We start from the raw sequence: 24,587 nt of genomic DNA, 5'->3' as shown, positions 1-24,587 counted from the left end.
CGCTCCGGTCACACGCCAGCGCGCATGCTCAACGGCCCAGTCCTGCCCCACTCTGAGCACCACTTTCCGGAAGCCCGCTGCGGCTCTGCCACACTGCGCATACTCGCAGGTCCGCCCTTCGTGCAGCCACACTGCGCATGCTCACCGGCTCTGCCCTGAACACAGTACAGAAGCCTCTATCGCTTGGGAGGTGCTTTTACACCGCGCATGCTCATCTGCTGCGCGCCGCACAGGGCCGCGCCGCGCATGCTCGCCGCCGCGCGCGCTCGCGCAAGTGTCGCGGGCGGAGTGTGGGATGCGGGGCGCGGACGCACGTGGGGCGCGGACGCACGTGGGGCGCGTCCTCGAGTTCCCAGGCTCCGTGGATTCCTTCGCTTAACGCTCGTCGGAGCTCCGGCGTCCGGAGCGGGCCCTGCTGCGGGTCTTGGAGCCCTGACTGCCCCAGGCAGCCAGGCCGCTGGCTCTGCCTCGGGTGTAGCCTGGACACGCCTGGCCCACTTGCTTTCCCTTCTTTAAGCATCACATCCTGCACTGCCCGTTGTCCAGTGTCCGAAAACCATTGTTTCATATACTTGATTTTTTTAGTTGACGGAGGTAAGCTTAAATCCAGTCCCTAACGCTTCATCGTGGCCCAACGCAGAGGCCAGTAGAAGTTTGTTGAGACAGTGACTCAGCAGTGCTATTTAAACTTTTATTGAAATGAAGTTCAGCTGAAAGTACAGAGAAAAAATACAAAATGCAAATAGTCTTTTTTTTTTTTTTCACTTCTCTGAAAGTGAGGTCTAAAGAAGTTACCAAGTTGATTGGAAATAAGTCATTGATTGTTAAAGCCCTAAAAGTTAAAGTTTTTGATGTACATTGGAGTAAATGATACACTGATGAAACAAGATAATCTGAAGCTTTATTGAAGATAATTTGTTTCCTAATGGAATTAAATTTTCTAAGATGGCCACTCCTGTTTGGAAGTTTGTTGAAACAGACTAAAAACAAGGTAAATTTTTTTGATAAAGCCAAATTAAATTCATAATGAAGTTCATAATCTTTCACATAATATTTCAAACTTTTCTGACAAATATCGTAATCTTGATTTACTTCCCAGTTGGTGATGGGTCTAGGAGATAAGGGTCACTAGTCCTGAGGACCTTTTGTTTTGTGACTCAGAGCACAGAGGAAAGAGGGAAAGCTTTGGATTCAGATAGGTAGATCTTACTTTTGGGTTCTGTGCATAAAGGGGACATTTCTTACTTCTCCCCTCAGTATCCATGAGCCCTTCTCCACCAATTGTCCTGGGGATGCTTCAGTCCTGGGATGGAACATATGCCCAGCTTCAGCTCATCAGAAAATCTCAGTGCCCTGGCCATAGTGACTTACAGTAAGTCCTTTACATATGAACGAGATCCATTCTGAGAGCGTGTTCATAAGTCCAGTTCGTAAGTCCAACAAAGTTAGCCTAGGTACTCAACTAACACAATCGGCTATATAGTACTGTAATAGGTTTATAATACTTTTCACATAAAGAATACATAAAAAACAAAAAATGAAAATGTTTTCAATCTTACAGTACAATACCTTGAAAAGTACAGTAGTACAGAACAACAGGTGACACACAGGGGCTGGCCTCAAGTGAACAGGCAAGAAGACTTACTGACTGGAGGAGGGAGAGGAGGTGGGAGACGGTAGAGCTGAAGGGTCGTCAGCAATAGGAGACGGAGGGCGAGCTGCAATTCCACACATGCCTGACGTTGATGGCACAGGTTCTGGTTCCTTGCTGGATTTAATTCTATCTACCCGCTTGAAAAAATGATCGAGTAATGTGTGGGTAGTAGCTCTGTTTTTCTCATCACAGGTGACGCGGTAGCACTGGATTGCATTCTGAAGGGCTGCTGCAGCCTTCGTGTGCCGTTCTACACTTGGGTCCTGTCCCTCAAAAACTAACAGTGCCTCCTCAGATAAAGAAAATCCCCTTGCCACTTCCTGCGTCGTGAATCTCTTCTTAGCAGCACCAGCTACATCACCGCTGCTTTCATGCTTGCTTCCGGACATCCTGGGCTAGAAATAAAGGTACTATACTACTCTACTCTATACAGTACTGTACAGTGAAGTACACAAAAGCACAACCCCTTGTAGAGGATGCACGCGTGTGACAATGTCCGCCAGACACGTGAACTACCTTATGTGCTTGGACGTGTGAACGCACGTTCGCATCTCTGAAAGTTCGAAACTTGAAGGTTCGTATGTAGAGGACTTACTGTAATTGGAATGAGCATAGGACCTAGTGGGGCTAATCAGATGGACTCAGTATATTTGTGGCAGCTACTGGAAAATTCCTTTAATTCTTCCTACTGAATGTAGAAACAAGAAGGGACGTGAAACTGCAGCTGTGCTGGCTATCTTGTCATCACAAGGTGAGAGCCTGAAGCTGTTGGGAGCCATCGTGAATCTCCGAAGGAGGATTATACAGGAAGTGGCGGAGATTTGGACAGAGTCCAAGCCCTGGTGAGGTAGTTTAAGCCCTGAAGGTAGCCCAGCTCTGAGTCTTTCCACTTACCTGAGTGAATAAATTCCCTTTATGCTTCAGCCAGTTGAAGTCTGGTTTTCTGTTACTTGTAATGGGAAGAATTCAAATGACAAATAGGTATATTATTACCACCTTAAGGCTCTGGTGAGCTTAAGACGGCATACGTATGTGAACTGCTTAGTTCAGTGCCTGCTAATCTTTATATCCATTTTGAGGTATTTTTACTGAACTTAAACATCTAAGAAAAATTCCCATTTTAAAAATTCCTTCCCTCCATCCAAGTGTTTAAAATTTCAGGACAGTTTTACTACCTGCATGTTTTCTATCCGAAAGAAATGGGTCTTTCTTCTTAGCTACACAGAATATTTTTCTGCAGGCATTTGCTTAAAAACTTAGTCTTGCAATTATTACTTTGTAATTCTTGACAGAAAGCATAGCTGACATGATTGTTATTTGAAGAAGGTGTTATGAGGACCGTGTTCCTCACCCCTCCTCCAGATAGAGTGTCCTGTCCATCATCGGAATGTGACATTCTTGGATGGGAAGGGTTCAATAACTTGTATAACCCACCTTTCTCGCTCCTAAAAGCATGCTGTCAGTGATTTGTAATTATGCTTCTAGTGTTTTTGTTTGTTTGTTTCAAGATGGGCTTAAGAAATTGCCATATGTAGCGTGTGTTTGCATCCTCTGAAAACCCCGAGTACATTTTCCAAAGTACTGTCCAGTGCCCTTTATGTGAGCACTCATGTTACCTGAAAACTGGGTTCCCCTCTTGGTGGGTGTTGAGCCAAAAGACACCAACAAGCCAAAGAGCGGGAGAAGAAAGGACTTATTACAGTAAGTCTCCTGCATACGAATGAGTTCCATTCCAAGAGCGTGTTCGTAAGTCCAATTTGTTTGTAAGTCCAACGAAGTTAGCCTAGGTACCCAACGTTTACAGATAATGCCAGACACGTGAACTAACTTACGTGATTGGACATGTGAACGCACGTCTGCATCTTTGAAAGTTCGCAACTTGAAGTTTCATATGTAGGGGACTTCCTGTACTTGCAGCAAGTAAGGAGAACGCTGGGGATCTTTTCCAAAGTGGTGTCTCCCCAAACAGCAAAGTTGGGGAAGTTTTAAGCTAAGGGTACTTGCAGATTCATGAAGCAGCTTGAGCAGAGGAGAATTCAGCACTGAATTGGGGCGAAGGTTGACAAGAGTCCAAGCTTTAGTTTATCAAAGTCATGCTCTTTGAGCGTCAATGTCATCATCCCATCCTGTACCTGGTGGGGGCCTTAATTTCTGCAGAACTCAATGACTGTATCAGATTGTTACGTACACCCCTTGAGGAGGAACTTGGACTCTGTTTTATGGATGAACTATTGTTTCTTGACTGCTTTTCCTTTGGCCCTCACTTCCCTTAAGATCAGTAATTATTGAGACCTGTTCAAAGGCAAGCATTGTGGCCAGGCTTAGATCACAAAATGGCTCAGGCCAAAAGTGGCTTCTCTTATGTCTAGAAAGCCATGCCTGTTCCCTTTCTCTGGGGTCCCCTTACCCTATCTGCTTACACTTGCATGATTAGTATATTTTAGAATTTCAAAAACATGAATTGGATGTTCTGGGAATGGTCTGAAGAGAAAGGAACTGAGAGGAAATTAGATGCACATGGAGAGGACAAGCTGGGTCTGGCTGCTTTGCTTAGTTGCACAGAGGACACAGGTGTGCCTGGAATGAGCACACTGTGTTCTGTTGTCCACGGTGCTGAAGAAAGAAGCCTCCTGTGTGGTGCCATAGTTTAGAGATCCAGGCATAAACATTGTGACAAGGAGGGTGATGGTGCCCACACATCTCAAAGGAGGGGCAGCCAAAGACAGGAAGGGCTGGCTATTTGGGAAACATTTATATGAGGGGGAAATCTTATACTATATTTGGTCTGTGGAGGAGCAATGCAGGTGTTACTGAGTCCAAGCTCATACTGCTCACTGCACAGCAGACCAATAAATCCAGAGACAAGGTCTTGGGGCAAGGAATGGTGACTTTATTCAGAAAGCCAGCAGACTGAGAAGATGGTGGACTAGTGTCCCAAGAACCATGGTACCCAAGTGAGCATTCAGGCTTCTTTTTTGCTAAAAGAGGAGGGGTTGTTGTAGACTTCTTGGTGCCAGAATCCTTTGTTCACAGTGTTCCTTTAAACCTCCGGCAGGAGAATTGTTAGTTTCCGTCCTGACACTTTTTACCTCTACATAAATGGAAAGTGTTACAGCTGTAAAGGTCAAGCCTGGGGGGCAGAGCACTGAGAAAGGGCTCTTATGTACAATGTGTATTTCAGGCTCCAGGCAACCTTCTGTTACAAAAGGTGCAGCGCCAGCACGACCCAGCACAGGCCACTGAGCACAAAGTTTAGATTCAATGTGGAGTCAGGTGTGTTCTTCTTTGCCGCACAGGGAAAGTGTCCAAAACGTAGAACTGGCAGTTGGAGTTTGTCTCCTGGTTGAGGAGGAGTTTTTCCCACCATGACACCAGAGACAAATTCTTGGATGCTAGCGGTGGGAAAGTATGGATTCTTAATACATTCGGTCCACACAGATTGAGTTTGCCCGTCGGCCAAGGCTCTGAGCTCTGTGCTGACGGACTGTAGGCGTGTCAGAGTGGTTCCTCCTAGTTTCACCTCCTCTCCCTCCTCCTCCTCCTCCTTACAGATTCAAGATGTTAATGCTCGCACGTCTCTTCTTTGTTACCTGCAGAATATTCTCCTACTCAGTGCATAGTTTACTCCTGCCTGTATTAACGCAGTCCTTGGCACTGAATATATTATAAGCGCATAATACAGAGCATTTCTGTACAGCTTCCCGTTATTAACATCTTGCATTTGTATGCTGTATTTGTCCCAATCAACCAACCAGTGTTGATACATTCTGATTAACTAAAGTATATAGTTTAAGAATTCACTTCTCTTTTTGTATAGTCGTAAATGTTTTGACAATTGCATAACATCATGTGTCCACGATTACAGTATCATTCACAGAATTTCACTGCCCTAAAAATCTCTCCCTTCCTTCCCCCAGAACCTCTGGCAACCACTGATCTCTGTACTGTCTATAGTTTTGCCTTTTCCAGAATTTCACAGAGTTGGAATCATACAGTATGTAGCCTTTTCAGATTGGCTTCTTTCACTAGCAATATGCATTTAAGTTTCCTTCATGTCTTTTTATAGCTTGAGAGCTCATCTCTCTTTTTTTTTTTTTTTTTTTTTTCGGTACGCGGGCCTCTCACTGCTATGGCCTCTCCCGTTGCGGAGCACAGGCTCTGGACACGCAGGCTCAGCGGCCATGGCTCATGGGCCCAGCTGCTCCGTGGCACGAGGGATCTTCCCGGACCGGAGCACGAACCCGTGCCCCCTGCATCGGCAGGTGGACTCTCAACCACTGCGCCACCAGGGAAGCCCTGGAATATCTTTTTATTGCCGAGTAATATTCCATTGTTTGGATGTACCAAGTTTGTTTACCACTCACCTCCTGAAGGACACCGCGGTAGCTTCCAGGTTTTGGCGATTGTGAGTAAAGCTGTTGTAAACATTTGTGTGCAAGTTTTTGTGTAGACCTAAGTTTTCAACTCATTTGGATTGCTGGATTATGTGAAGACTATGTTTAGCTTTGTAAGAAACGGCCAAATCATCTTCCAAAGTGGACCTTCTGAGTCCCCACCAGCTCCACGTCCTCATAAGTACTTGATATTGTAAGTTATTTGAATTTTAGCCATTTTAATAGGTGTGTGGTGGCATCTCATTTTTGTTTTAATTTGCAGTTCTCTTATGACAGGTGATGTTGAACATCTTTTAGTATTCCTATTTGCTATCTGTATATTTGCCTTGGTGAGATGCCTGTTCAGATTTTTTGTCCATTTAAAAAAATAGGTTACCTTCTTATTGTTGAGTGGTAAAAGTTCTTTGTATATTTTGAATATAAGTCCATAATTAGATATGTGTTTTTTAAAGATTTCCCCCCAGTCTGTGTCTTGTCTTTTTCATTGCCTTAACAGTGCCTTTAACAGAGCAGAGTTTTAAATTTTAATGAAGTCCATCTTTAAAAAATTTTTCCTTTCATGGATTGTGCTTTTGGTGTTGTTATTAAGAAGTCATTGCCAAAGCCAAGGTCACCTAGGTTTTCTCACAGGTTATTGTCTACAAATTTTATACTTTTGCATTTTACATTTAGGTGTACTATTCATTTGGAGTTAATTTTGTGAAAGATACAAGGTCTGTGTCTAGATTCCCTTTTTTTTTTTTTTTTTTTCTGGGCTCTCTATTCTCTCCCATTTATCTGTCCATTCTTTCACCAGTGCCACATTGTCTGGATTACTGTAGCTTTATAATAAGTCTTTTAAGTTGGGAGGGGTAGTGCTTGAACTTTGTTCTCCTTTTTTAGTATCGTGTGGGCTATTCCGGGTCTTGTGCCTTTTCAAATGAACTGTAGAATCAGTTTGTTGGTTGCCACAAAATAATTTGCTGGGATTTTGATTGTGTTGTATCCATAGATCAAATTGGGGAAGAACTGATATTTTAAACATACTGTCTTCCTCTCCATGGACATGGAATGTCTCTCCATTTATTTAGATCTTTGATTTCTTTCATCAGAGTCTTGTAATTTTCCATACATAGGTCTTATACATATTTTATTAGATCTATACTTAAGTATATAATTTTTATTGGAGCTAATGTAAATGGTTTTCTGTTTTTAATTTAAAATTCCACTGGTTCATTGCTGGTATACAGAAAAGTGATTGACTTTTGTGTATTAACCTTGTATCCTGCAACCTTGCTATAATTGCTTATTAGTTCCAGGACTTTTATTTTTCTTTTTGCTAGTTCTTTGGGATTTTCTATATAGACAATGATGTCTTCTGAGAACAAATATAGTTTTAGTTCTTCCTTCCCAGTCTGTATACTTTTATTATTTACTTTTATTGTCTTATTGCATTAGATAGGACTTTCAGTATGATGTTGAAGAGATGTGGAATGAGGAGACATTCTTGCTTTTCTTCCCCATCAGACAGGTAAAGCATCTAGTTTCTCACAAGTCTGATGTTAGCTGTACGTTTTACACAGCTGTTCTTTATCAAGTTGAGGAAGTTCTCTTCTATCCCTAGTTCACTAAGAGTTTTTATAATGAATCGGTGTTGAATTTTGTCATATGCTTTATCTGCATCTATTGATGGGATCATATGGTTTTTTTTCTTTTGAGGCCTGTTGATGTGATGGATTACATTAATTGATTTTTAAATGTTGAACCAGCCTTGCCTACCTGGAATAAATTTCACTTGGTCATGCGTGTAATTCTTTTCCTACATTGTTGGATTCTATTGGCTAATAATTTGTTGAGGAACTGGCATCTATTTTCATCAGGGATAGTGGTTTGTAGTCTTCCTTTCTTATAATGTCTTTATCTAGTTTGGGTATCAGGGTAATGCTTCTATTTTTCTGGATGAGATTGTAGAGAATTTGTCTGAGTTCTTAAAAGTATGGTAGTAAAACACTGTGGACCTGCTGCTTAATTTTTTTGGTAGGTTATTAGTTGTTAATGTACTATCTTGAATATAGGCCTATTCAGATTATCTATTTCTCTTCTTATGAGTTCTGTTACATTGTATCTTTTAAGGAATTGGTCCATTTGATTTAAGTTATCAAATTTGTGGGTGTAGAGTTGTTCAGAATATTCCTTTACTATTTTTTATGTCCAATGGGTCATTAGTGATCCATTGATAATTCCATTTAAATTTCTGATTAGCAATTTCTGTCTTCTTTCTTCTTTTCTTGGTTAGAAGTTTATAAATTTTATTGATCTTTTTAAAGTACCAGCTTTGGTTTTGTTGATTTTTCTCTATTGTTTTTCTGTTTTCAATTTCATTGATTTCTGCTCTAATTTTTTAAAAATAAATCTATTTATTTATTTATTTATGGCTGCGTTGGGTCTTCATTGCTGCACGTGGGCTTTCTCCAGTTGCAGCGAGTGGGGGCTGCTCCTCGTTGTGGTGCGCGGGCTTCTCACTGCGGTGGCGTCTCTTGCTGTGGAGCATTGGCTCTAGGTGCTCGGGCTTCAGTAGTTGTGGCACGTGGGTTTCAGTAGTTGTGGCTCGTGGGCTCTAGAGTGCAGACTTAGTAGTTGTGGTGCACGGGCTTAGTTGCTCCGTGGCATGTGGTATCTTCCTGGACGAGGGCTTGAACCCATGGTCTCTGCATTGGCAGGCGGATCCTTAACCACTGTGCCACCAGGGAAAGCCCTCTGCTCTAATTTTTATTCTTTCTTTTCTTCTGTTTGCTTTAGGTTTCTATTGCTCTTCTTACTCTAGTTTCCTTATTTTTCTATTTTCTAACATATGCATTCAATGCTATAAATTTTTCTTTAAGCACTGCTTTTGCTGCATCCCACAATTTTTGCTAAATTGTATTTTCATATTCATTTAGTTTAAAATATTTAAAAATATTTTAAAAAATCTCTTGAGACTTTTTTCTTTGATTCATGTCTTATGTAGAAATGTGTATTTTATTCCTCAAATATTTTGGCATTTTCCAGCTATGTTTCAGTTATTGATATCTAGTTTCATTCCAGAATGTTGTCTATCTTGATGAATATTCCATGTGAACTTGAGAATGTACGTTGTGCTGTTGTTGAATGAAGTAGTCTTTAAATGTCAGTTAAATTCAGTTGATTGATGATGCTGATCAGCTCAACTATGTCCTTAATGATTTTCTGCTGGGTGGATCTGTCAGTTACTGATGGCCGGCTGTTGAAGTTTCCACCTATAATAGTGGATTTATCTATTTCTTCTTGCAGATATGTAAGTTTTTACCTCACATATTTTGACACTATTGTTAGGTACATATGCATTAAAGATAGTTATTGTCTCCATGTAGAATTGACCCCTTTATCATTATGTAATACCTGTCTTTATCTTTGATAATTATCCTTGTTCTTATGTTGGATTTGTCTGAAATTAGTACGGCTTCTCCAGCTTTCTTTTGATTAGTGCTAGTATGGTGTATCTTTCTCCATCCCTTTACTGTTAACCTAGCATTGTCTTTATTATATAAAGTGTGTTTCTTTTAAACAACATGTAGTTGACTCTTGCTTTCTAATCCACTTTGCGAGTCTCTGTGTTTTAATTAATGTATTTAGACCATTCACATATAAAGTGATTCTTATGTAGTTGGATTAATATTTATCATATGTGTTTTCTATTTTTTGCACTTGTTCTTTATTTCTTTTTTATCTTTTCCTCTTTTTCTGCCTTCTGTGATTTTACTTAAACATTTTATGTTGTTTCATTTTCTCTCCTTTCTCAGTATATCAATTATACTGCTTTTAAAAATTATTTTAGTGGTTGCCTTAAAGTTTACCATATACATTTGCAACTAATATAAATCCTATTTCAAATAACACTATACTGCTTCATGGATAGGAGTAGACCCACCCCCTCTCCCATCCCTATAACACTGCTGTCATCCATTTCACATATCTATAAGCTATAAATCACCCAATATATTGCTCTTTGTTGATTATATTGAATGAACAGTAAATCTATTAGATCAGTTAAGAACATGAAAGATTTTGTTTTGCCTTCATCTATTCCTTCTCTAACAATCTTTTTTATCTTTAAGTATATTTGAATTTCTGACCTATATCATTTTCTTTCTTTCTGAGGAACTTCTTTCAACATTTCTTGCAAGGCAAATCTACTGGTAGCAAATTCCTTCAGTTCTTTTTTTTTATTTTTTTGTCTGTAAAGGTCTTTATTTCTTCATCATTTTAAAAACTAGGTGAAATTCACATAGCATAAGATTAATTATTTTATTTGTTTTTGGCTGTGTTGGGTCTTCGTTGCTGCATGCGGGCTTTCTCTAGTTGTGGCGAGTGGGGGCTACTCTTCGTTGCGGTGCGCGGGCTTCTCATTGTGTTGGCTTCTCTTGTTGCAGAGCATGGGCTCTAGGTGCACACACTTCAGTAGTTGTGGTGCAAGGTCTTAGTTGCTCCGTGGCATATGGTATCTTTCCGGACCAGGGATTGAACCCGTGTCTCCTGCATTGGCAGGTGGATTCTTAACCTGCACAACCAGGGAAGTCCCAAATTAACCACTTTAAAGTGAACAATTCAGTGGCATTTAATATCTTCAAAATGTTGTGTAACAACCACCTCCATCTGGTTCCAAAACACTCCTATAACTCCATGGTGAAAATAAAATCCCATGCCCATTCCCTCCTCCAGCCCCTGGCGATCACCAGTCTGCATTCTAACTCTATTCTGGATATTTCATATACATCGAATCATACATTGTGTGACTTTTTATGCCTGATCTCTTTCACTTATCATAATGTTTTCGAGGTTCATCCATGTTGTAGTATGTATCAGTACTTTATTCCTTTCTATGGCTCAATAATATTCTACTGTGTACATGCCACAGTTTGTGTATCCATTCATCTGCTGTTAAGACGTTTGGGCTGTTCCCACATTTTGGATAATGTCAATAGCACTATAGTGAACATGCATGTAAATGCATTTGTTCAACTATGTGTTTTCAATTCTTTTGTGTATATGCTAGGAGTGAAATTGATGTCATATGGTAAGTCTGTATGATTGCCAGACTGTTTTATATAGCAGCTGCACCATTTTACTTCCTATCAGCAACGTACAAAGGGTCCAGTTTCTCCACATTATCTCTAACACTTGCTGCTTTTGACTTTAAAAAACTATAGCCATCCTAATTGTTGAAAGGTGGTGTCTCATTGTGTTTTTGATTTGCATTTCCGTAATGACTAATGACACTGAGCATCTTTTCATGTGCTTGGTGGCCATTTGTATATCATCTTTGGAGAAATGTCTATTCAAGTCATTTGCTCATTTTTAATTGTCTTGTCTATTTGTTGTTGAGTTTTAGGAGTTCTTTATATATTCTGGAAATGAAACTTTTATCACATGTGATATATTGGCAAATATTTTCTCCCATTTTCACTCCCTTGATAGTCTCCTTTGATACGCAAAATTTTAAATTTTGATAGGGTCCAATTTATCTATGTTTTTCTTTGGTTGCTTGTGTTCTTGGTGTCATACCCAAGAAATCATCACCAAATCCAATGTCATGAAGATTGTCCCCTATGTTTTCTTCTAAGAATTTTATAGTTTTAGCTCTTACATTTGGTTATTTGATCTATTTTGACTTAATATTTGTATATGGTGTAAGGCACAGGCACAAGTTCGTTCTTTTGCATGTGGATATCTATTTTTCCCAGCACCATTTTTTGGGAAGACACCATCCTTTCCCCATTGAATGGTCTTGGGATCTTTGTCAAAAGTCACTTAACCATAGATGTGAAAGTTTATTTCTGGGACCTCAGTTCGGTTCCATCGGTCTATGTGTCTGTCCTTATGCTGCTACCATACTGTTTTGATTACTGTACTTTATAGTAAGTTTTGAAATTGGGAAGTATGAGACTACAACTTTGCTCTTCTTTTTCAAGATTGTTTTAGGTATTCTGGGTCCCTTGATTGAAATTCCATATTAATTTTAGAACTTATTTTTTTCATTTCTTCAAAAACACCATTGGGATTTTTTTCTAATTTTATTTATTTATTTATGGCTGTGTTGGCTCTTCGTTTCTGTGCGAGGGCTTTCTCTAGTTGCGGCAAGTGGGGGCCACTCCTCATCGTGGTGCGCGGTCCTCTCACTATCGCGGCCTCTCTTGTTGCGGAGCATAGGCTCCAGACGCGCAGGCTCGGTAATTGTGGCTCACGGGGCTAGTTGCTCCGTGGCATGTGGGATCTTCCCGGACCGGGGCACGAACCCGTGTCCCCTGCATTGGCAGGCAGATTCTCAACCACTGCGCCACCAGGGAAGCCCCCACCATTGGGATTTTGATAGGGGATTCATTGCAATGAATCTGTGTACTGCTTTGGGTAACACTGTCATTTTAACAGTATTAAGGCTTCCAATCCAAGAATACAAGATGATTTCCATTTACTGAGGTCTTTAATTGCTTTCAGCAACATTTTGTAGTTTTCAGTGTAAAAGTCTTACACCTTCTTGGATAAATTTATTCCTAAATACTTTATTCTTTTTGATGCTATTGTAAATGGAATTATTTTCTTAATTTCCTTTTCAGATTGTTCATTGACAGTGTCTTTTTCACTTTGGAAGGATAATTTCACCAGATACAGAATTCTAGGTGAGTGGGTTGTTTTTTCTTTCAACACTTTAAATATTTTACTCCACTCTCTTCTTGCTTGTGTGATTTCTGAGGAGAAGTCTCATGTAAACCTTACCCTTATTCCTTTATAGGTAGGGTGTTTTTCTTCTCTGACTTCTTTCAAGATTTTCTCTTTTTCTTTGGTTTTCTGTAGTTTGTATATGATATGCCCAGGTGTACACTTTTTTGGTATTTATCTTGCATGATGTTCTCTGAGCCTCCTGGATCTGTGGTTTGCTGTCTGTCATTAATTTTGGAAATTCTTATCCATTAGTATTTCAAATATTTCTTCTGCTCCTCTCTTTCCTTCTCCTCTGGTATTCTCATTACATGGATGTTAAATCTTCAGTAATTGTCCCACAGTTCTTGGATATTCTCTTTGTTTCTTTTCTTTTCTTTCATTCTTTTTTCTCTTTGCACTTCAGTTTGAGAAGTGTTTATGGCCAAATCTTCAAGCTCACTGAGTCTTTCCTTAGTTATATGCAGTTCACTGATGAGCCCTCAAAGGCACTCATTTCTGTACAGCGTTTTTGATTTCTAGCATTTCCTTTTGAATCTTTCTTGGAGTTTCCATCTCTGCTTACATTACCTATCTGTTCCTGCATGTTGTTCACTTTTTCCATTAGAGCTATTATTATATTAATCATAGTTTTAAAAAATCCCCATTTGATAATTTCAAATCTCTGCCATATTGGAGTCTGGTTCTCATGCTTGCTTTGTTTCTTCAGACAGCAGTTTTTAAATGCCTTTTGTATGTCTCATTATTTTTGGTAAAAGCCAGGCATATGTATTGGGTAATAGGAACTGAGGTAAATAGGCCTTTAGTGTAAAGTTTTATGTTTATCTGGCGAGGAGTTGCACTGTGTTTCATCTTTGCTGCAGCTGGAGGTATATCAAAGCTTCCATTTCCCCTGATGTCTTTGTTTTTCTCTCCTCTACTGCCTTTGGATTTCCCCTGAAACTCTCTGTTAGGTAGATGCTGTGTTTCAGCTCTTAGTTATAACCACTCTGATTCTCCTGGAGCCCTGCTGATGTGTGGCAAGGTATTGGGGAGGAGAAGCATTCTATAATCTTACAATTAAATGGGCTGGCGTCCTTGGGCTGTGACCTTTAGAAGAGTCCCTCAGCCTTCTCCCCATCCCCTTATATGAGACAGGAAGACCAGCGGGGCTCGATTCACCCAGTTGTCCTCTCCCCAGGTCACACTGGCTCCAACAAGAACGTTTCTCCTGAGGGCTGGTTCCTGGGCAAAGAAGGGAAAGCTCTGAGTGTATTTCGAAATACCTCCTCCCTTGCCTGTCCCCTCCCACTACCACAGACACTGGAGGTCTTCCTGCAAGATTCACCACAAGAACACGCTCAGGCTCCTGTAGGTAAAACGCACGGAAGACCCGCCCCCCCAGTGGTTTTTAAGTCTCAAGCTAGTCCACACCCAGGCTCCAGAGATTCTCCGTTACCCTCTAAATGAGCCAGCTGCTGCTAGAGCAGAGGCTTCCCAGCCAGTGAGCCGGGAGTCTCTGCAGTCACTTCTCTCTGGTTTTCTGGAGATGGTTGGCCCTCGGACCTCAATCTTCTGGTCATTCTAAGAAAAGTTGTTGATTTTTTTCAGCTTTTTTCTTGCTGTGAGGATGGGTGTGATGGCTGCAAGCTATTTATACATCAAAGTAAAAAACAGAATTTGTGAATCTAGGTAAGTTTTTTTTCTATAACTGTCTTCTTGTTGTGTTACTTCCTTTCATTCCCTTTCATTGCATATTTTTTCTTTCTCCCTCAATATCAGTCCTTCTAGTTTTTCAAACTTTTATTTTATACGATCCTAGAATTTTTTTTACTTATTCCTTTAGCTGTCTAGTACCTACTTTTTATTTGGTGTATATATTATTTCTAAGCTTTTCCCAGATTTTTTTTTTTTACTTTCATAAGTTGTTGGTAAGTTACTCAGTGAATAGATTTGGATCTTTACTTGTTTATTTTCAACTGTTAGGTTTTGAAAAAGAAAACCTTTACTGTTTTTGTAAAATCATAGAGCCTTGTTATAAAATTTCTATAATATATAACTGTACAAAGAAGAAAGTAAACATATACACACACATATATACATATTCGGACATACTTAAAATCCCACCACCAAGGAGTAATTATCAGGAACATTTGGTGAACATCATTTAGCCATATTTCCAATGCATATATACAGAGAGACAGATTATGAAAGCAAATTTGAGATAAAGAGAATCCCACTATACATGCTTTTTTAAAAATATAAAGTATTGAGGTTATTTTTAGATAAAATATTTTACTACAGTATTTTTGTTTCTAAAAGATCTTTCTAAAATATATGAAAACAGTGAAGTAGTGCTATCCCACTTTCATGATCAAATTTATCTACTGAAACCTTTACAAAATTCGCTCTCGGAAAATATCCCTTCTACCTTCCACTATCAGCTATGCCTCAGCTTCTTTGTCCATCTCTCACAGACAGAGGACACTCTAAACTTTTAAGAATATGAGACAAATAGGTCGCAAAGCTAAAATTACAAATCTTGTGAAAGAATCAAGACTTAATGTTGTTGATGAAAATGACATGGTAGCCTCACAGGTAAAGCTATCACAGATTGAAGATCTGGTAGATTTAGACCAGGTAGTGATTTTAGAGGAGAAAGGGACAAGGATGATGGCCAGGAAGGAGCTTCAAAAGAGAAAGGTTTAGAGGTTGAAGGATTAAGAGAAGCTCTTGGGAACACATTGAAGAATGTCTTGAATCATCTGCGACAAGAGACTCTGCTTTAAAAGGCGAAGCTGAAGTGAAGGGATGTTACAATGCAGTGTTTAGACCTGGCACTATTTCTTCATATTATGACCCATCCATTTGGCTTCTGGTTATACATCTGTCACAGCTTGTAATGATGTCCACAGTTCTCTACTCCCTTCATGTTGTGGAAATAAAGACTGGCCAAGAACACACAGGCTGTTGACTCAGGGCTTGCTATCACAAGGGAGTCAGCCACCAGCACTTGTGTTCAGCAGAGCCTTGAAGGCAGGCAGGGGAGTGGAGGGCTGCACAGTGAAAAAGGGGAAGGCTCAGGTGTGCCCTGCTGGAGCCTGTCGGCACAGGGAAGCTGGAGGTGGGCTAAACAGAAGTGGGACATCTTATACGACTGGTTGGTGGCAACTTAGCTCTTCTGCTTTGCCCTGAGTTGACAGTAGGGGTAAAACGCACGGAAGCTGGCATGGACCAATCCTGACTGCCTGGCCGATGGCTGCAGTAGGCTGTGGTCTGGCTTCCTGGGCTGGTTGCTGCAGAGATTGTGGGTCAGCGTTCTATTGTCACTTATGGTCTGGCTGTTGTCCATTTGTATACTAAGTCCCTCCATGTTTCCATGCCGTGTCCGTTGCCTGTTGTCACAATAATGCCCTATTACAACCCCTCTCCACCCTGGACTCAGGGGGTTTCAAACAATAAGATTCATCTGACTTATGCGTAAGCTTACACGTTGGCGATTTTGGCTGGGCTTAGCTGGAGGTTATTCTGGCCTCATCTGGGATGACTTCTCACATGAACAGCCAACTTACTAAGGAAGAAACCAAAAAGAGCTATCATTCAAATGGCATTGGCAGGCCGTCGGCTGACCTGGGTTAGCTGGGGCATCTGGGGTCACTCAGTCGTGCCCCACAAGCTTTTCATCCCCAGGCTGGCTGGCCTAAGCATGTTCTTCACGATGACGGCAAAGTGCAAGGGGGCCACTCTGGCCTTTGTTTGCACGTGTGTTACTATGCTGACAGTCAACGCAAGTCACAGGGTGAAGCCCAAATCAGAGGGGCGGCACCGCAAAGGACCAGGAGAGTGTGTGGGTACAGGAAGCAGGGGCAGATCCTGCTGGGTGCGAGCTCTCTGCCTGTGACTCTGTGTTCGTTCACCCCTCGCGCCTGGGCAGGGCCACATCGTGTGCTTTGTCTGGACAAGTGAAATTGTCGGGTATGAGAAGACAACTTCACTGACATATGAAACATATCATTACTACTTTTTAAGTGAGATCTTAGCTCATGGGTCCTTAATTTATTAACTCATCCAGACACTGTTTAAAATGAGGCCATTAAACTACTTTTATGCAGCTGCCTATGTATTTTTTTCACAGCTCAGAGGTAAGTTGGAAGTAAATGTGTGAAAATTTTCTGTCATACGTGTCATTCATATGGTATTTATTTTCACTGTTACCGAAATCCTCTAGAAGTTTCCATATGAAGTATCCATTCTTTTTTTTTTTTTTTAATTGCACTCAATTTCTTAGCTCTGAACCTTTAGGTAGCAACAGTCTTTTACATAGGTTGTCCTTTTCATTCATATTAAATCCTATTATAATAACTGTCACTATCTCTTTATTACCCTTAAAATGATTCATAAAGAAAGTGAGTTTGGAGTATATTTAAGTACAGCAGGTGTGCGAATTTTGTAAGAAATCATCACGTTTTGTGTACACAGCAACGCATGATGTTGAATACTGAAAGGGTCCAGCTGCCTCAGTTGTGACAGTGTCGAATAGGAAATAAACACCACACGGGAACAAATGTCATGGTAAGAACTTTTACGAAGCTTAAACTTCTTTAACAGAAAAAGAGGTAGTTTTATGTAAGTAGAAATACAAAAAGAAACTGCTAAATGAAAGATAATACATGAAATATTAGTCCTCTTTTTCAAAAGCTGTTCTATTATGTTATACTCCTCTCAGTGGCTTGGTTTGGGAGATTTTCATGTATATTTTAATTGAAGTTTGTGTCTGTGTTATTCTCGGCATAACTACTTTATGTGGCCACATCTTTACATATACGTTTGATTTGTTTATTCATTAAACTAATATTTATTAAACGTCTGTTCTATGAAAGTATTGATGCCAAGAACTCTGGAGACATTACAGTTAAGACAGTTCAGAGCCCTGCCCTCAAGGAGACTTTAGTTTCGAAGGAGGAGAAGAATGAGTGCGTGAAGAACTGAAGTTAAGGTAAGAAGAGCTGCCCTCCCCTCGTGGAGAAGCGTGCGTGAGCTGGGGGTGGGGTGCGGGGGAGAGACAGCCCTTCTGGCTTTGGGGTGACGGGCTGGAATCAGAGAAGCCTTGCGGGGGAAGGTGGGCCATGAGAGACCAAGAGATCTGGGCACCAGGCGCAGAGCAAGTGTCCTGGAAGAAGTCACACAGGTGAGCAGGTGGGGAAGCTGTGTTCGGGGCCAGGTGAGAGCAGGTTTGGCTGCGGAAGGAGGGGAGAGGGGACAGGTTTGCAGAGAGCCGGTGGGAAGTGGGAAGGACCAGAGGTGCTGAGTGGGGGCAGCACCCGTGGGGACTGTGCTGTGAGGACCCTGGCCTGGTGGGAGTCGGGCCGAGAGGGGAGAGTCTGGGCTGGAAGAGCTTTCCGGGAGGGATGGAGCAGCATTAGGGACGCGGGCGGGCAGGAGGGTGGCCAGGGTGCCCCGGAGCTCGGGGACCAGGTGCTCGAGGCCGCAGGAGACAGTGTTCTGTGCACGGGAGCCAGTACTTACCTACGTGGCCTCAATCACAACTCATTAAAAATATAGCACAGGGAGAGCAGCTCGGTGCTCTGTGACCACCTAGAGGGGTGGGATAGGGAGGGTGGGAGGGAGGGAGACGCAAGAGGGAGGGGATATGGGAACATATGTATATGTATAACTGATTCACTTTGTTATAAAGCAGAAACCAACACACCATTGTAAAGCAATTATACTCCAATAAAGATGTTAAAAAAATAGTTTCAGTGGCCTCAAACAATCGCAACTCATTAAAAATAGTTTCAGTGTGGCACAGAAGAAAGCTTTAGGTTCCTAATTGAGACTTATTTTTTTTTTCCTGTAGGAATTTCCATAATAACTTTAAAAAAAGATGTCGACAGCCGTGAAACTAAGCATCACTAAGGCCTTCCAGTGAGTACACGTAGCCTCTGCTGGAGAGTAAGAGTGAAGACGGATCTTTTGCTGTCACTTCAGTGCTTCTTGCACATTTTGTCACCTCTGATCTCACAGAGGAAGGCCAACGGCTTTCATTCGGCAGTTTGCAATTTCCCTATTTTTGTTCTGTGATTATCAGTTGTTGCCCAAATTGCGTTACCTAATTTTTCTGGGTCGTTATAGGGGGGAGAAGGATTAGTCAAATTTTGAAATATTAGGTCAGTTTTGAATTTACTGATTTTTAGATTCTGGCAGGACATCTGAATCCAAAAATATACTAAAAAAATTAAAACCATCAGTCTCATGGAATTGAACATAGTTTTGCTTGTTTTTCTTATTTGTGGTGTTCCCAGCACACAGCTCTGCAGCCCACCCCCCCAATAGGAGACACCCAGCGAACATTTGTGGAATTCCTCCTTTTCTGTGTTGGAATACCCATATGACTTAAACCCTCCAACCCTCCGTTAGGGATAAAAAAGGAGGACTTTTTTCTTTGATTCCGGAAGGGTTTTGAAGTAAAAGATCAGTGTATCAGTTCTTAAACCATTATAGTAGCTATATTTATTAGGATAAACTGTTCTTAACACAGTGCAATAAAGCTTGGGTTTTAGAAGTAAAAAGACAGGTTCAAATCCAGGCTCTGTCACTTACTAGGTGTGTGTGTGATCGTGGGCAAGATCCAGCCAAGTTGCCCAAGAACTTCTTCGTGCCTTAGTTTCCTCACCTGGAAAATGGGAGTAATAATATCTGCCTCCGGGGATTTTTGTAGGATTAAGTTAGGTAGTATACGTCAATTAAATTAGGTGATTTTGTAGGATTAAGTGAGGGAATATATGTAAGGCACTTACCCGGTGCCTAGTAGGTAGCACGTGCTTGGAAACGGTTGGCGTTTTTGCTGTTAATAGTGGTTACAGGTGGTGTAATGTACAACCAGGCAAAGCTGGTGTTTCTGTCCCCATGAAATTGACGTCCAGTCCTTATCAAAGCGTCCCTTGTGGTAAAAGTCCATGCGGGAGAGAGCTAGGCTGTGTAGTGGTGCCGATGTATGGAAGTCTTGCTTCTATACCGGCTGGTTGGGCACAGATACACTACAAATTATTTTTCAACTATGAAAATAGAGGCAAATTAACTTGTTTTATTTGAACTTATGCTACTTAGTTTAAACTTTACAACTGGGTTTCAGACAACGGCAGATTGAAATCACAGTTCTCTGAACAATGGAAATTTCAGTGCTTGTAGTATGTGAGTTTTATTTATGTCTTTTCCTTATTATTTAAAGCTCTTCGCGCTTTGAGAATGCAGTAGAGTTCTATCATTTCAGACCTCAGAATTAGCATTGAAAACATGGGATTCTTTACCTGGATTGATGAAAGTAATTTATTGTTTGCTGGGTCAAACACAGCATGCTATTTGTCACACCGTGGTTTGTGTATCTTTCTAGAAGCTTTCAACTTTGATCTGAGTCAAAGTACACTCAGTAGCACAGATGACAGTTAAAAAAAACCCCAGTGATGTGCATTGTCACTCATAGAAACTCTAAATCAACAAGTACAGAGACGCAGAGTGAAAAACCCAAGTCCTTTAAAGAGGCTTGTACGTTCTTGTGAGAGAGCGGACCTGGGTCTTTCTCGGGCGAGACAAAGGTGTGGGGCAGTTTATTAGTTCAAGGCTGAGCTCCCTGGGTGCCATCTGAAGGCGCCTCTTCAAGGACAGATCTGGCCCTTGCCGGTATTTTAGGTAAACACTCGCATTTAAAAGACCTTGCACCGCAGGGCTCCCCGCACATAAAAGCGGCTTTCTTAAACTGTCATCAGAGCGGATTTTAGAACGTGCTTTTAATACTTACAAGGTTGATGTTTGCCTTTTAAAAATGCTATTTGAGATAGCTTTTTATTTAACTTTCCCCTCGGCGTGGCTTTTACCTGATTGGCGGCAGCATTAAGGAAACTCGCCTTGTTGTGAGACTAGACAAAGATTTAGGGAAATGTTGCGCATGTGACCTTTTGAAAGTCAAGGCTTTAAAAAAAAATCCTTGTTCAAACACCATAAAAACTGGATGGAAAACAAAGGCATATAATCTTCATCTGAACATTTGGTTTCAGATTCTTTTTATTGAGCTTGGGTTGATTATACTGGGAGGTAAATTAATTGTTTTCCGGGATGCTCTGTACTTCCATTTCCTCTCTGGTTTTAACGAGCAATGGCTCAGATCAATAAAAAGGTAAAAGAAAAAGGTTTGGGATGTAGGACATTTGGATGCACTTAACCCTCTCTCTTCTACATTATGATTCTCTTAAAAGAAGTTTAGCTCTGCTGCTCAATCTGCATCTGTACACTAAATGATTGGTAGGAAATTCAAGCTTGCATATTACAAATATTATTAATAGCTGCAAAATAATACATGGTATGGGTGTACCAGAGTTTATCCAGGCATACTTTTTGTTTATCGGCATTCCCTTTGTTTCCTGTTTGAAGCAATAACTTTCCTTTACATTTATATTTCTATACCTAGAATATTTTTAAAGTCAAGTATATTGAGGTAAAAAATTCACACCCCTTTTTGACTGTACAGTGCCATGCATTTTGACAAACACAAACACTCACGTAACCACCACCAAAATCAAGATGAACAACATACCTATCAGCACAAAATGTTTCCTTCCGTCCACTTGTAATCAATCCCTTCCCTTTGTCCCCAGCCCCTGGCAGCCACTCATCTACTTTCTGTCCCCCCAGTTTTGCCTACTCCGGAATGTCATATACATGAAATCACGCCGTATGTGACCTTTTGAGTCTGGCTTTCCCCCTTAGCATAATGCAATTGAGATTCATTCGTGTTGTGACATGCATCCAAAGTTCCTTTTTATTGCTGAGACATGTACCGATTTGTGAGTGTGTCTCACTTTGTTAATCCATTCACAGGTTAATGGGCATTTGGGTTGATTTCAGTTTTCGGCAACTATGGATAAAGCCACTATAAACATTCATATACTGGTTTTTGTGTGATCATATGTTTTCATTTTTCTTTGATAGATATCTAGGAGTGGGGGGTCCCGTGTAAGTGTGTTTCACTTCACACGGCGCTGTCAGCGTGCATGCGGGAGAGTTCTCGTTGCTTCGCATCCTCACCAGCTCGGGCTGCTGTCAACTTCTCCTCCTCCTAGTAGCCATCCTCATAATGCAGGTGGTGCCATTTCATCGTGGTTTGAATTTCCCCAGATGGAGAATGGTGTTGAGAATCTTTTCGGGTGCTTATTTTCCACCTGCATATTCTCTTTGGTGAAGTGTCTGTTCTTTCGCCCATTAAAAAAAAGGGTTGCCACAGGGAGATCAGCTCCGTGCGTGCTCTGTGACCACCTAGAGGGGTGGGCTAGGGAGGGTGGGAGGGAGACGCAAGAGGGAGGGGATATGGGGATATATGTATACGTATAGCTGACTCACTTTGTTGTACAGCAGAAACTAACAGCATTGTGAAGCAATTATACTCCAATAAAGATGTTGAAAAAAAAAAGGTTGCTTGAATTCATTGTATTTTCTGGATACAAGTCTTTTGGTGGATAAGTGATTTACAGATATTGCCCCCCAGTCTATAGCATATCTTTTTGTTTTCCTAACAGTGCCTTTGCAGAGCAAACATTTCTAATTCTGATGAAGTCCAATTCATCAACTTTTATTTCCATGGATTGTGCTTTTGGTGTCATATCTAAAAAATCTCTACCTAACTCCAGGTCACAAAGACTGCTCCTTTGTTGAAAAGACTATCCATTTTCTACTAATTGCCTTTGCCTCTCTGTCAAAGATCAAATGGCCGTATTTGTGTGGGTCTGTTTTTGAACTCTCTATTCTGTTCCATTGATATGTTTCTTCTATTCCTTTGCCAGTACCATACTGTCTTGATTGCTGTAGCTTTATAATAATTCTTAAAATTGGTTAGTGGGGGTCCTCCAAGTTTGCTCTTCTTTTCAGTTGTTTGGCTATTTTAGATCCTTTGTCTTTCCCTATCAATTTTTGAATCAGCTTGAATGTATACACAAAAGTTTTGCTGAGATTTTAAAAAATTATTTATTTATTTATTTATTTTTTGCCGCATTGGGTCTTTGTTGCTGTGCGCAGGCTTTCTCTAGTTGCAGTGAGCGGGGGCTACTGTTTGTTGCGGTGCACGGGCTTCTCATTGTTGGTGGCTTCTCTTGTTGCAGAGCACGGGCTCTAGGTGCGCAGGCTCAGTAGTTGTGGTGCATGGACTTAGCTGCTTCGCGGCTTGTGGGATCTTCCTGGACCAGGGCTTGAACCCGTGTGCCCTGCATTGGCAGGTGGATTCTTAACCACTGCGCGGTTACCAGGGAAGCCCTGCTGGGATTTTGATTGGAATTGCATTAAACCTGTAGGTTGATTGAAGAGTCTTCCAACCCATGAACATTGTTATGTCTCCCCTTTTAATTAGATCTTCCTTCCTTTCTTTAAACAGGTTTTACAGTTTTCATACCTAAATGTATGATATTTGGAACTAGTATAAATGTTACTATTTAAAAATGTTTCTTTCTAATTCTTTATTGCTTATATACAGAAACATGATTTTTGTGGGTTGACTTTGTATCCTACAAACTTGCTAAGCTCACTTATTAGTTTTAGATGCTTGTTTTGTAGAACCTTTCGGATTTCTATAATCATGGCATCTGAGAACAGGGAAAATTTTTGTATGCCTTTTATTTTTCTTTTTTGCCACATTGAATTGGCTAGGACCTGCGATATGATGTTTATATAATGTTAGTTCTAGTTTTTTGTTGTTATTTTTTTTTTTGGTAGATGCCCCTTATCAGATTAAGGGATTTCCCTTTATTCCCAGTTTTCTGAGTATTTTATCATGAGTTGATGTTGAATTTTGTTAAGTGCTTTCCTGCACCAATTCATATGATCATGTGGTTTGTCTTCTTTTGTCTGTTTATATGATGCATTACATTGATTGATTTTTGAATGTTGAAGCAGCCTTGCATTCCTGGAATAATCCCCGCCTCCCCACCTGACAATGGAGTATTATTCTTTTCTTTGTATTGCTAGATTCAATCTGCTCATATTTTGTGGGGAATTTTTGCATCTGTGTTCATGAGGGATATTGTTGTGTGGTTTTCTTGTACTCTGTTTGCCTGGGTTTGGTATTAGATAAGGTAGAGTTTCTTTCTCTTATATATTATATGTGAGTATATGTGAAAGTTTAATAAGGTAATATTTGAACCCACACTCTAATGTAGGGACTAGAAGATCACCACTTCCTTGCATGTACCTCTGTACCTTTTTCATACCATCACAGGGATTCTCCTACAGAGGTAACCTACCATTCTGAATTTGGTGTTTATCATTTCCTTGCTTTTGTTTATACAGTTTTATTCTATATGTTTCATATCCTCAACAATATGTTTACATTTCCCCCCTTATTTTTCAGCTTTATACAAATGGTCTCATACTTAATATTATCTTCTAGGACTTTTTAAAATTTAATGTTATGGGTTTTAGATTCATCCACACTGTTGCCTACAGTTGTAGGTCATCTGTTTTTTTTTTCTTCACTGCTACTGTGTCATGTTTATACCTCAATTTGTTTATTCATTCTCCAGTCAGTGGACATTCAGGTTTTTCCTAGTTTATTTTTTATTAGACTTAGGGCTGCTCTAAACATTTCTACACAGGTTCCCTGGTATAGAGATACAAGAATTTTTCTAGGGTATATACCTAATAATAAAATTCCTAGGTAAGGTATGTAAGTGTCCAACTTTATTAAACAATGTCAAAATGCTTTTTATAGTGATTTCATAGTGGTTACAATAATGTATATTCCCAAGAGTGGGGTGTAAAATTCTCTCCAATCCAGTGTCTCTAACATTTGGCATTGTTAAGCTTCTTAAATC

The 24,587-nt window shown here is 40.6% G+C and overlaps 1 long non-coding RNA gene across 1 annotated transcript; it reads left to right on the top strand.

The window, feature by feature from the left end:
* The first annotated feature begins 14,349 nt into the window (after positions 1 to 14,349).
* Positions 14,350 to 18,765, top strand: LOC132496445 (uncharacterized). The gene is made up of 4 exons (XR_009533409.1): positions 14,350 to 14,430; positions 17,218 to 17,310; positions 17,619 to 17,734; positions 18,596 to 18,765. It is a non-coding gene; the product is annotated as an uncharacterized LOC132496445 (long non-coding RNA).
* The last annotated feature ends 5,822 nt before the right edge of the window (positions 18,766 to 24,587 follow it).

This window comes from Mesoplodon densirostris, chromosome 9 (genome assembly GCF_025265405.1).
Source record: "Mesoplodon densirostris isolate mMesDen1 chromosome 9, mMesDen1 primary haplotype, whole genome shotgun sequence".
In the NCBI taxonomy this organism is placed as follows: Eukaryota; Metazoa; Chordata; class Mammalia; order Artiodactyla; family Ziphiidae; genus Mesoplodon; species Mesoplodon densirostris.
Note: the sequence above shows the minus strand (reverse complement) of the source record. Positions and strands in the feature narration are given on the sequence as shown.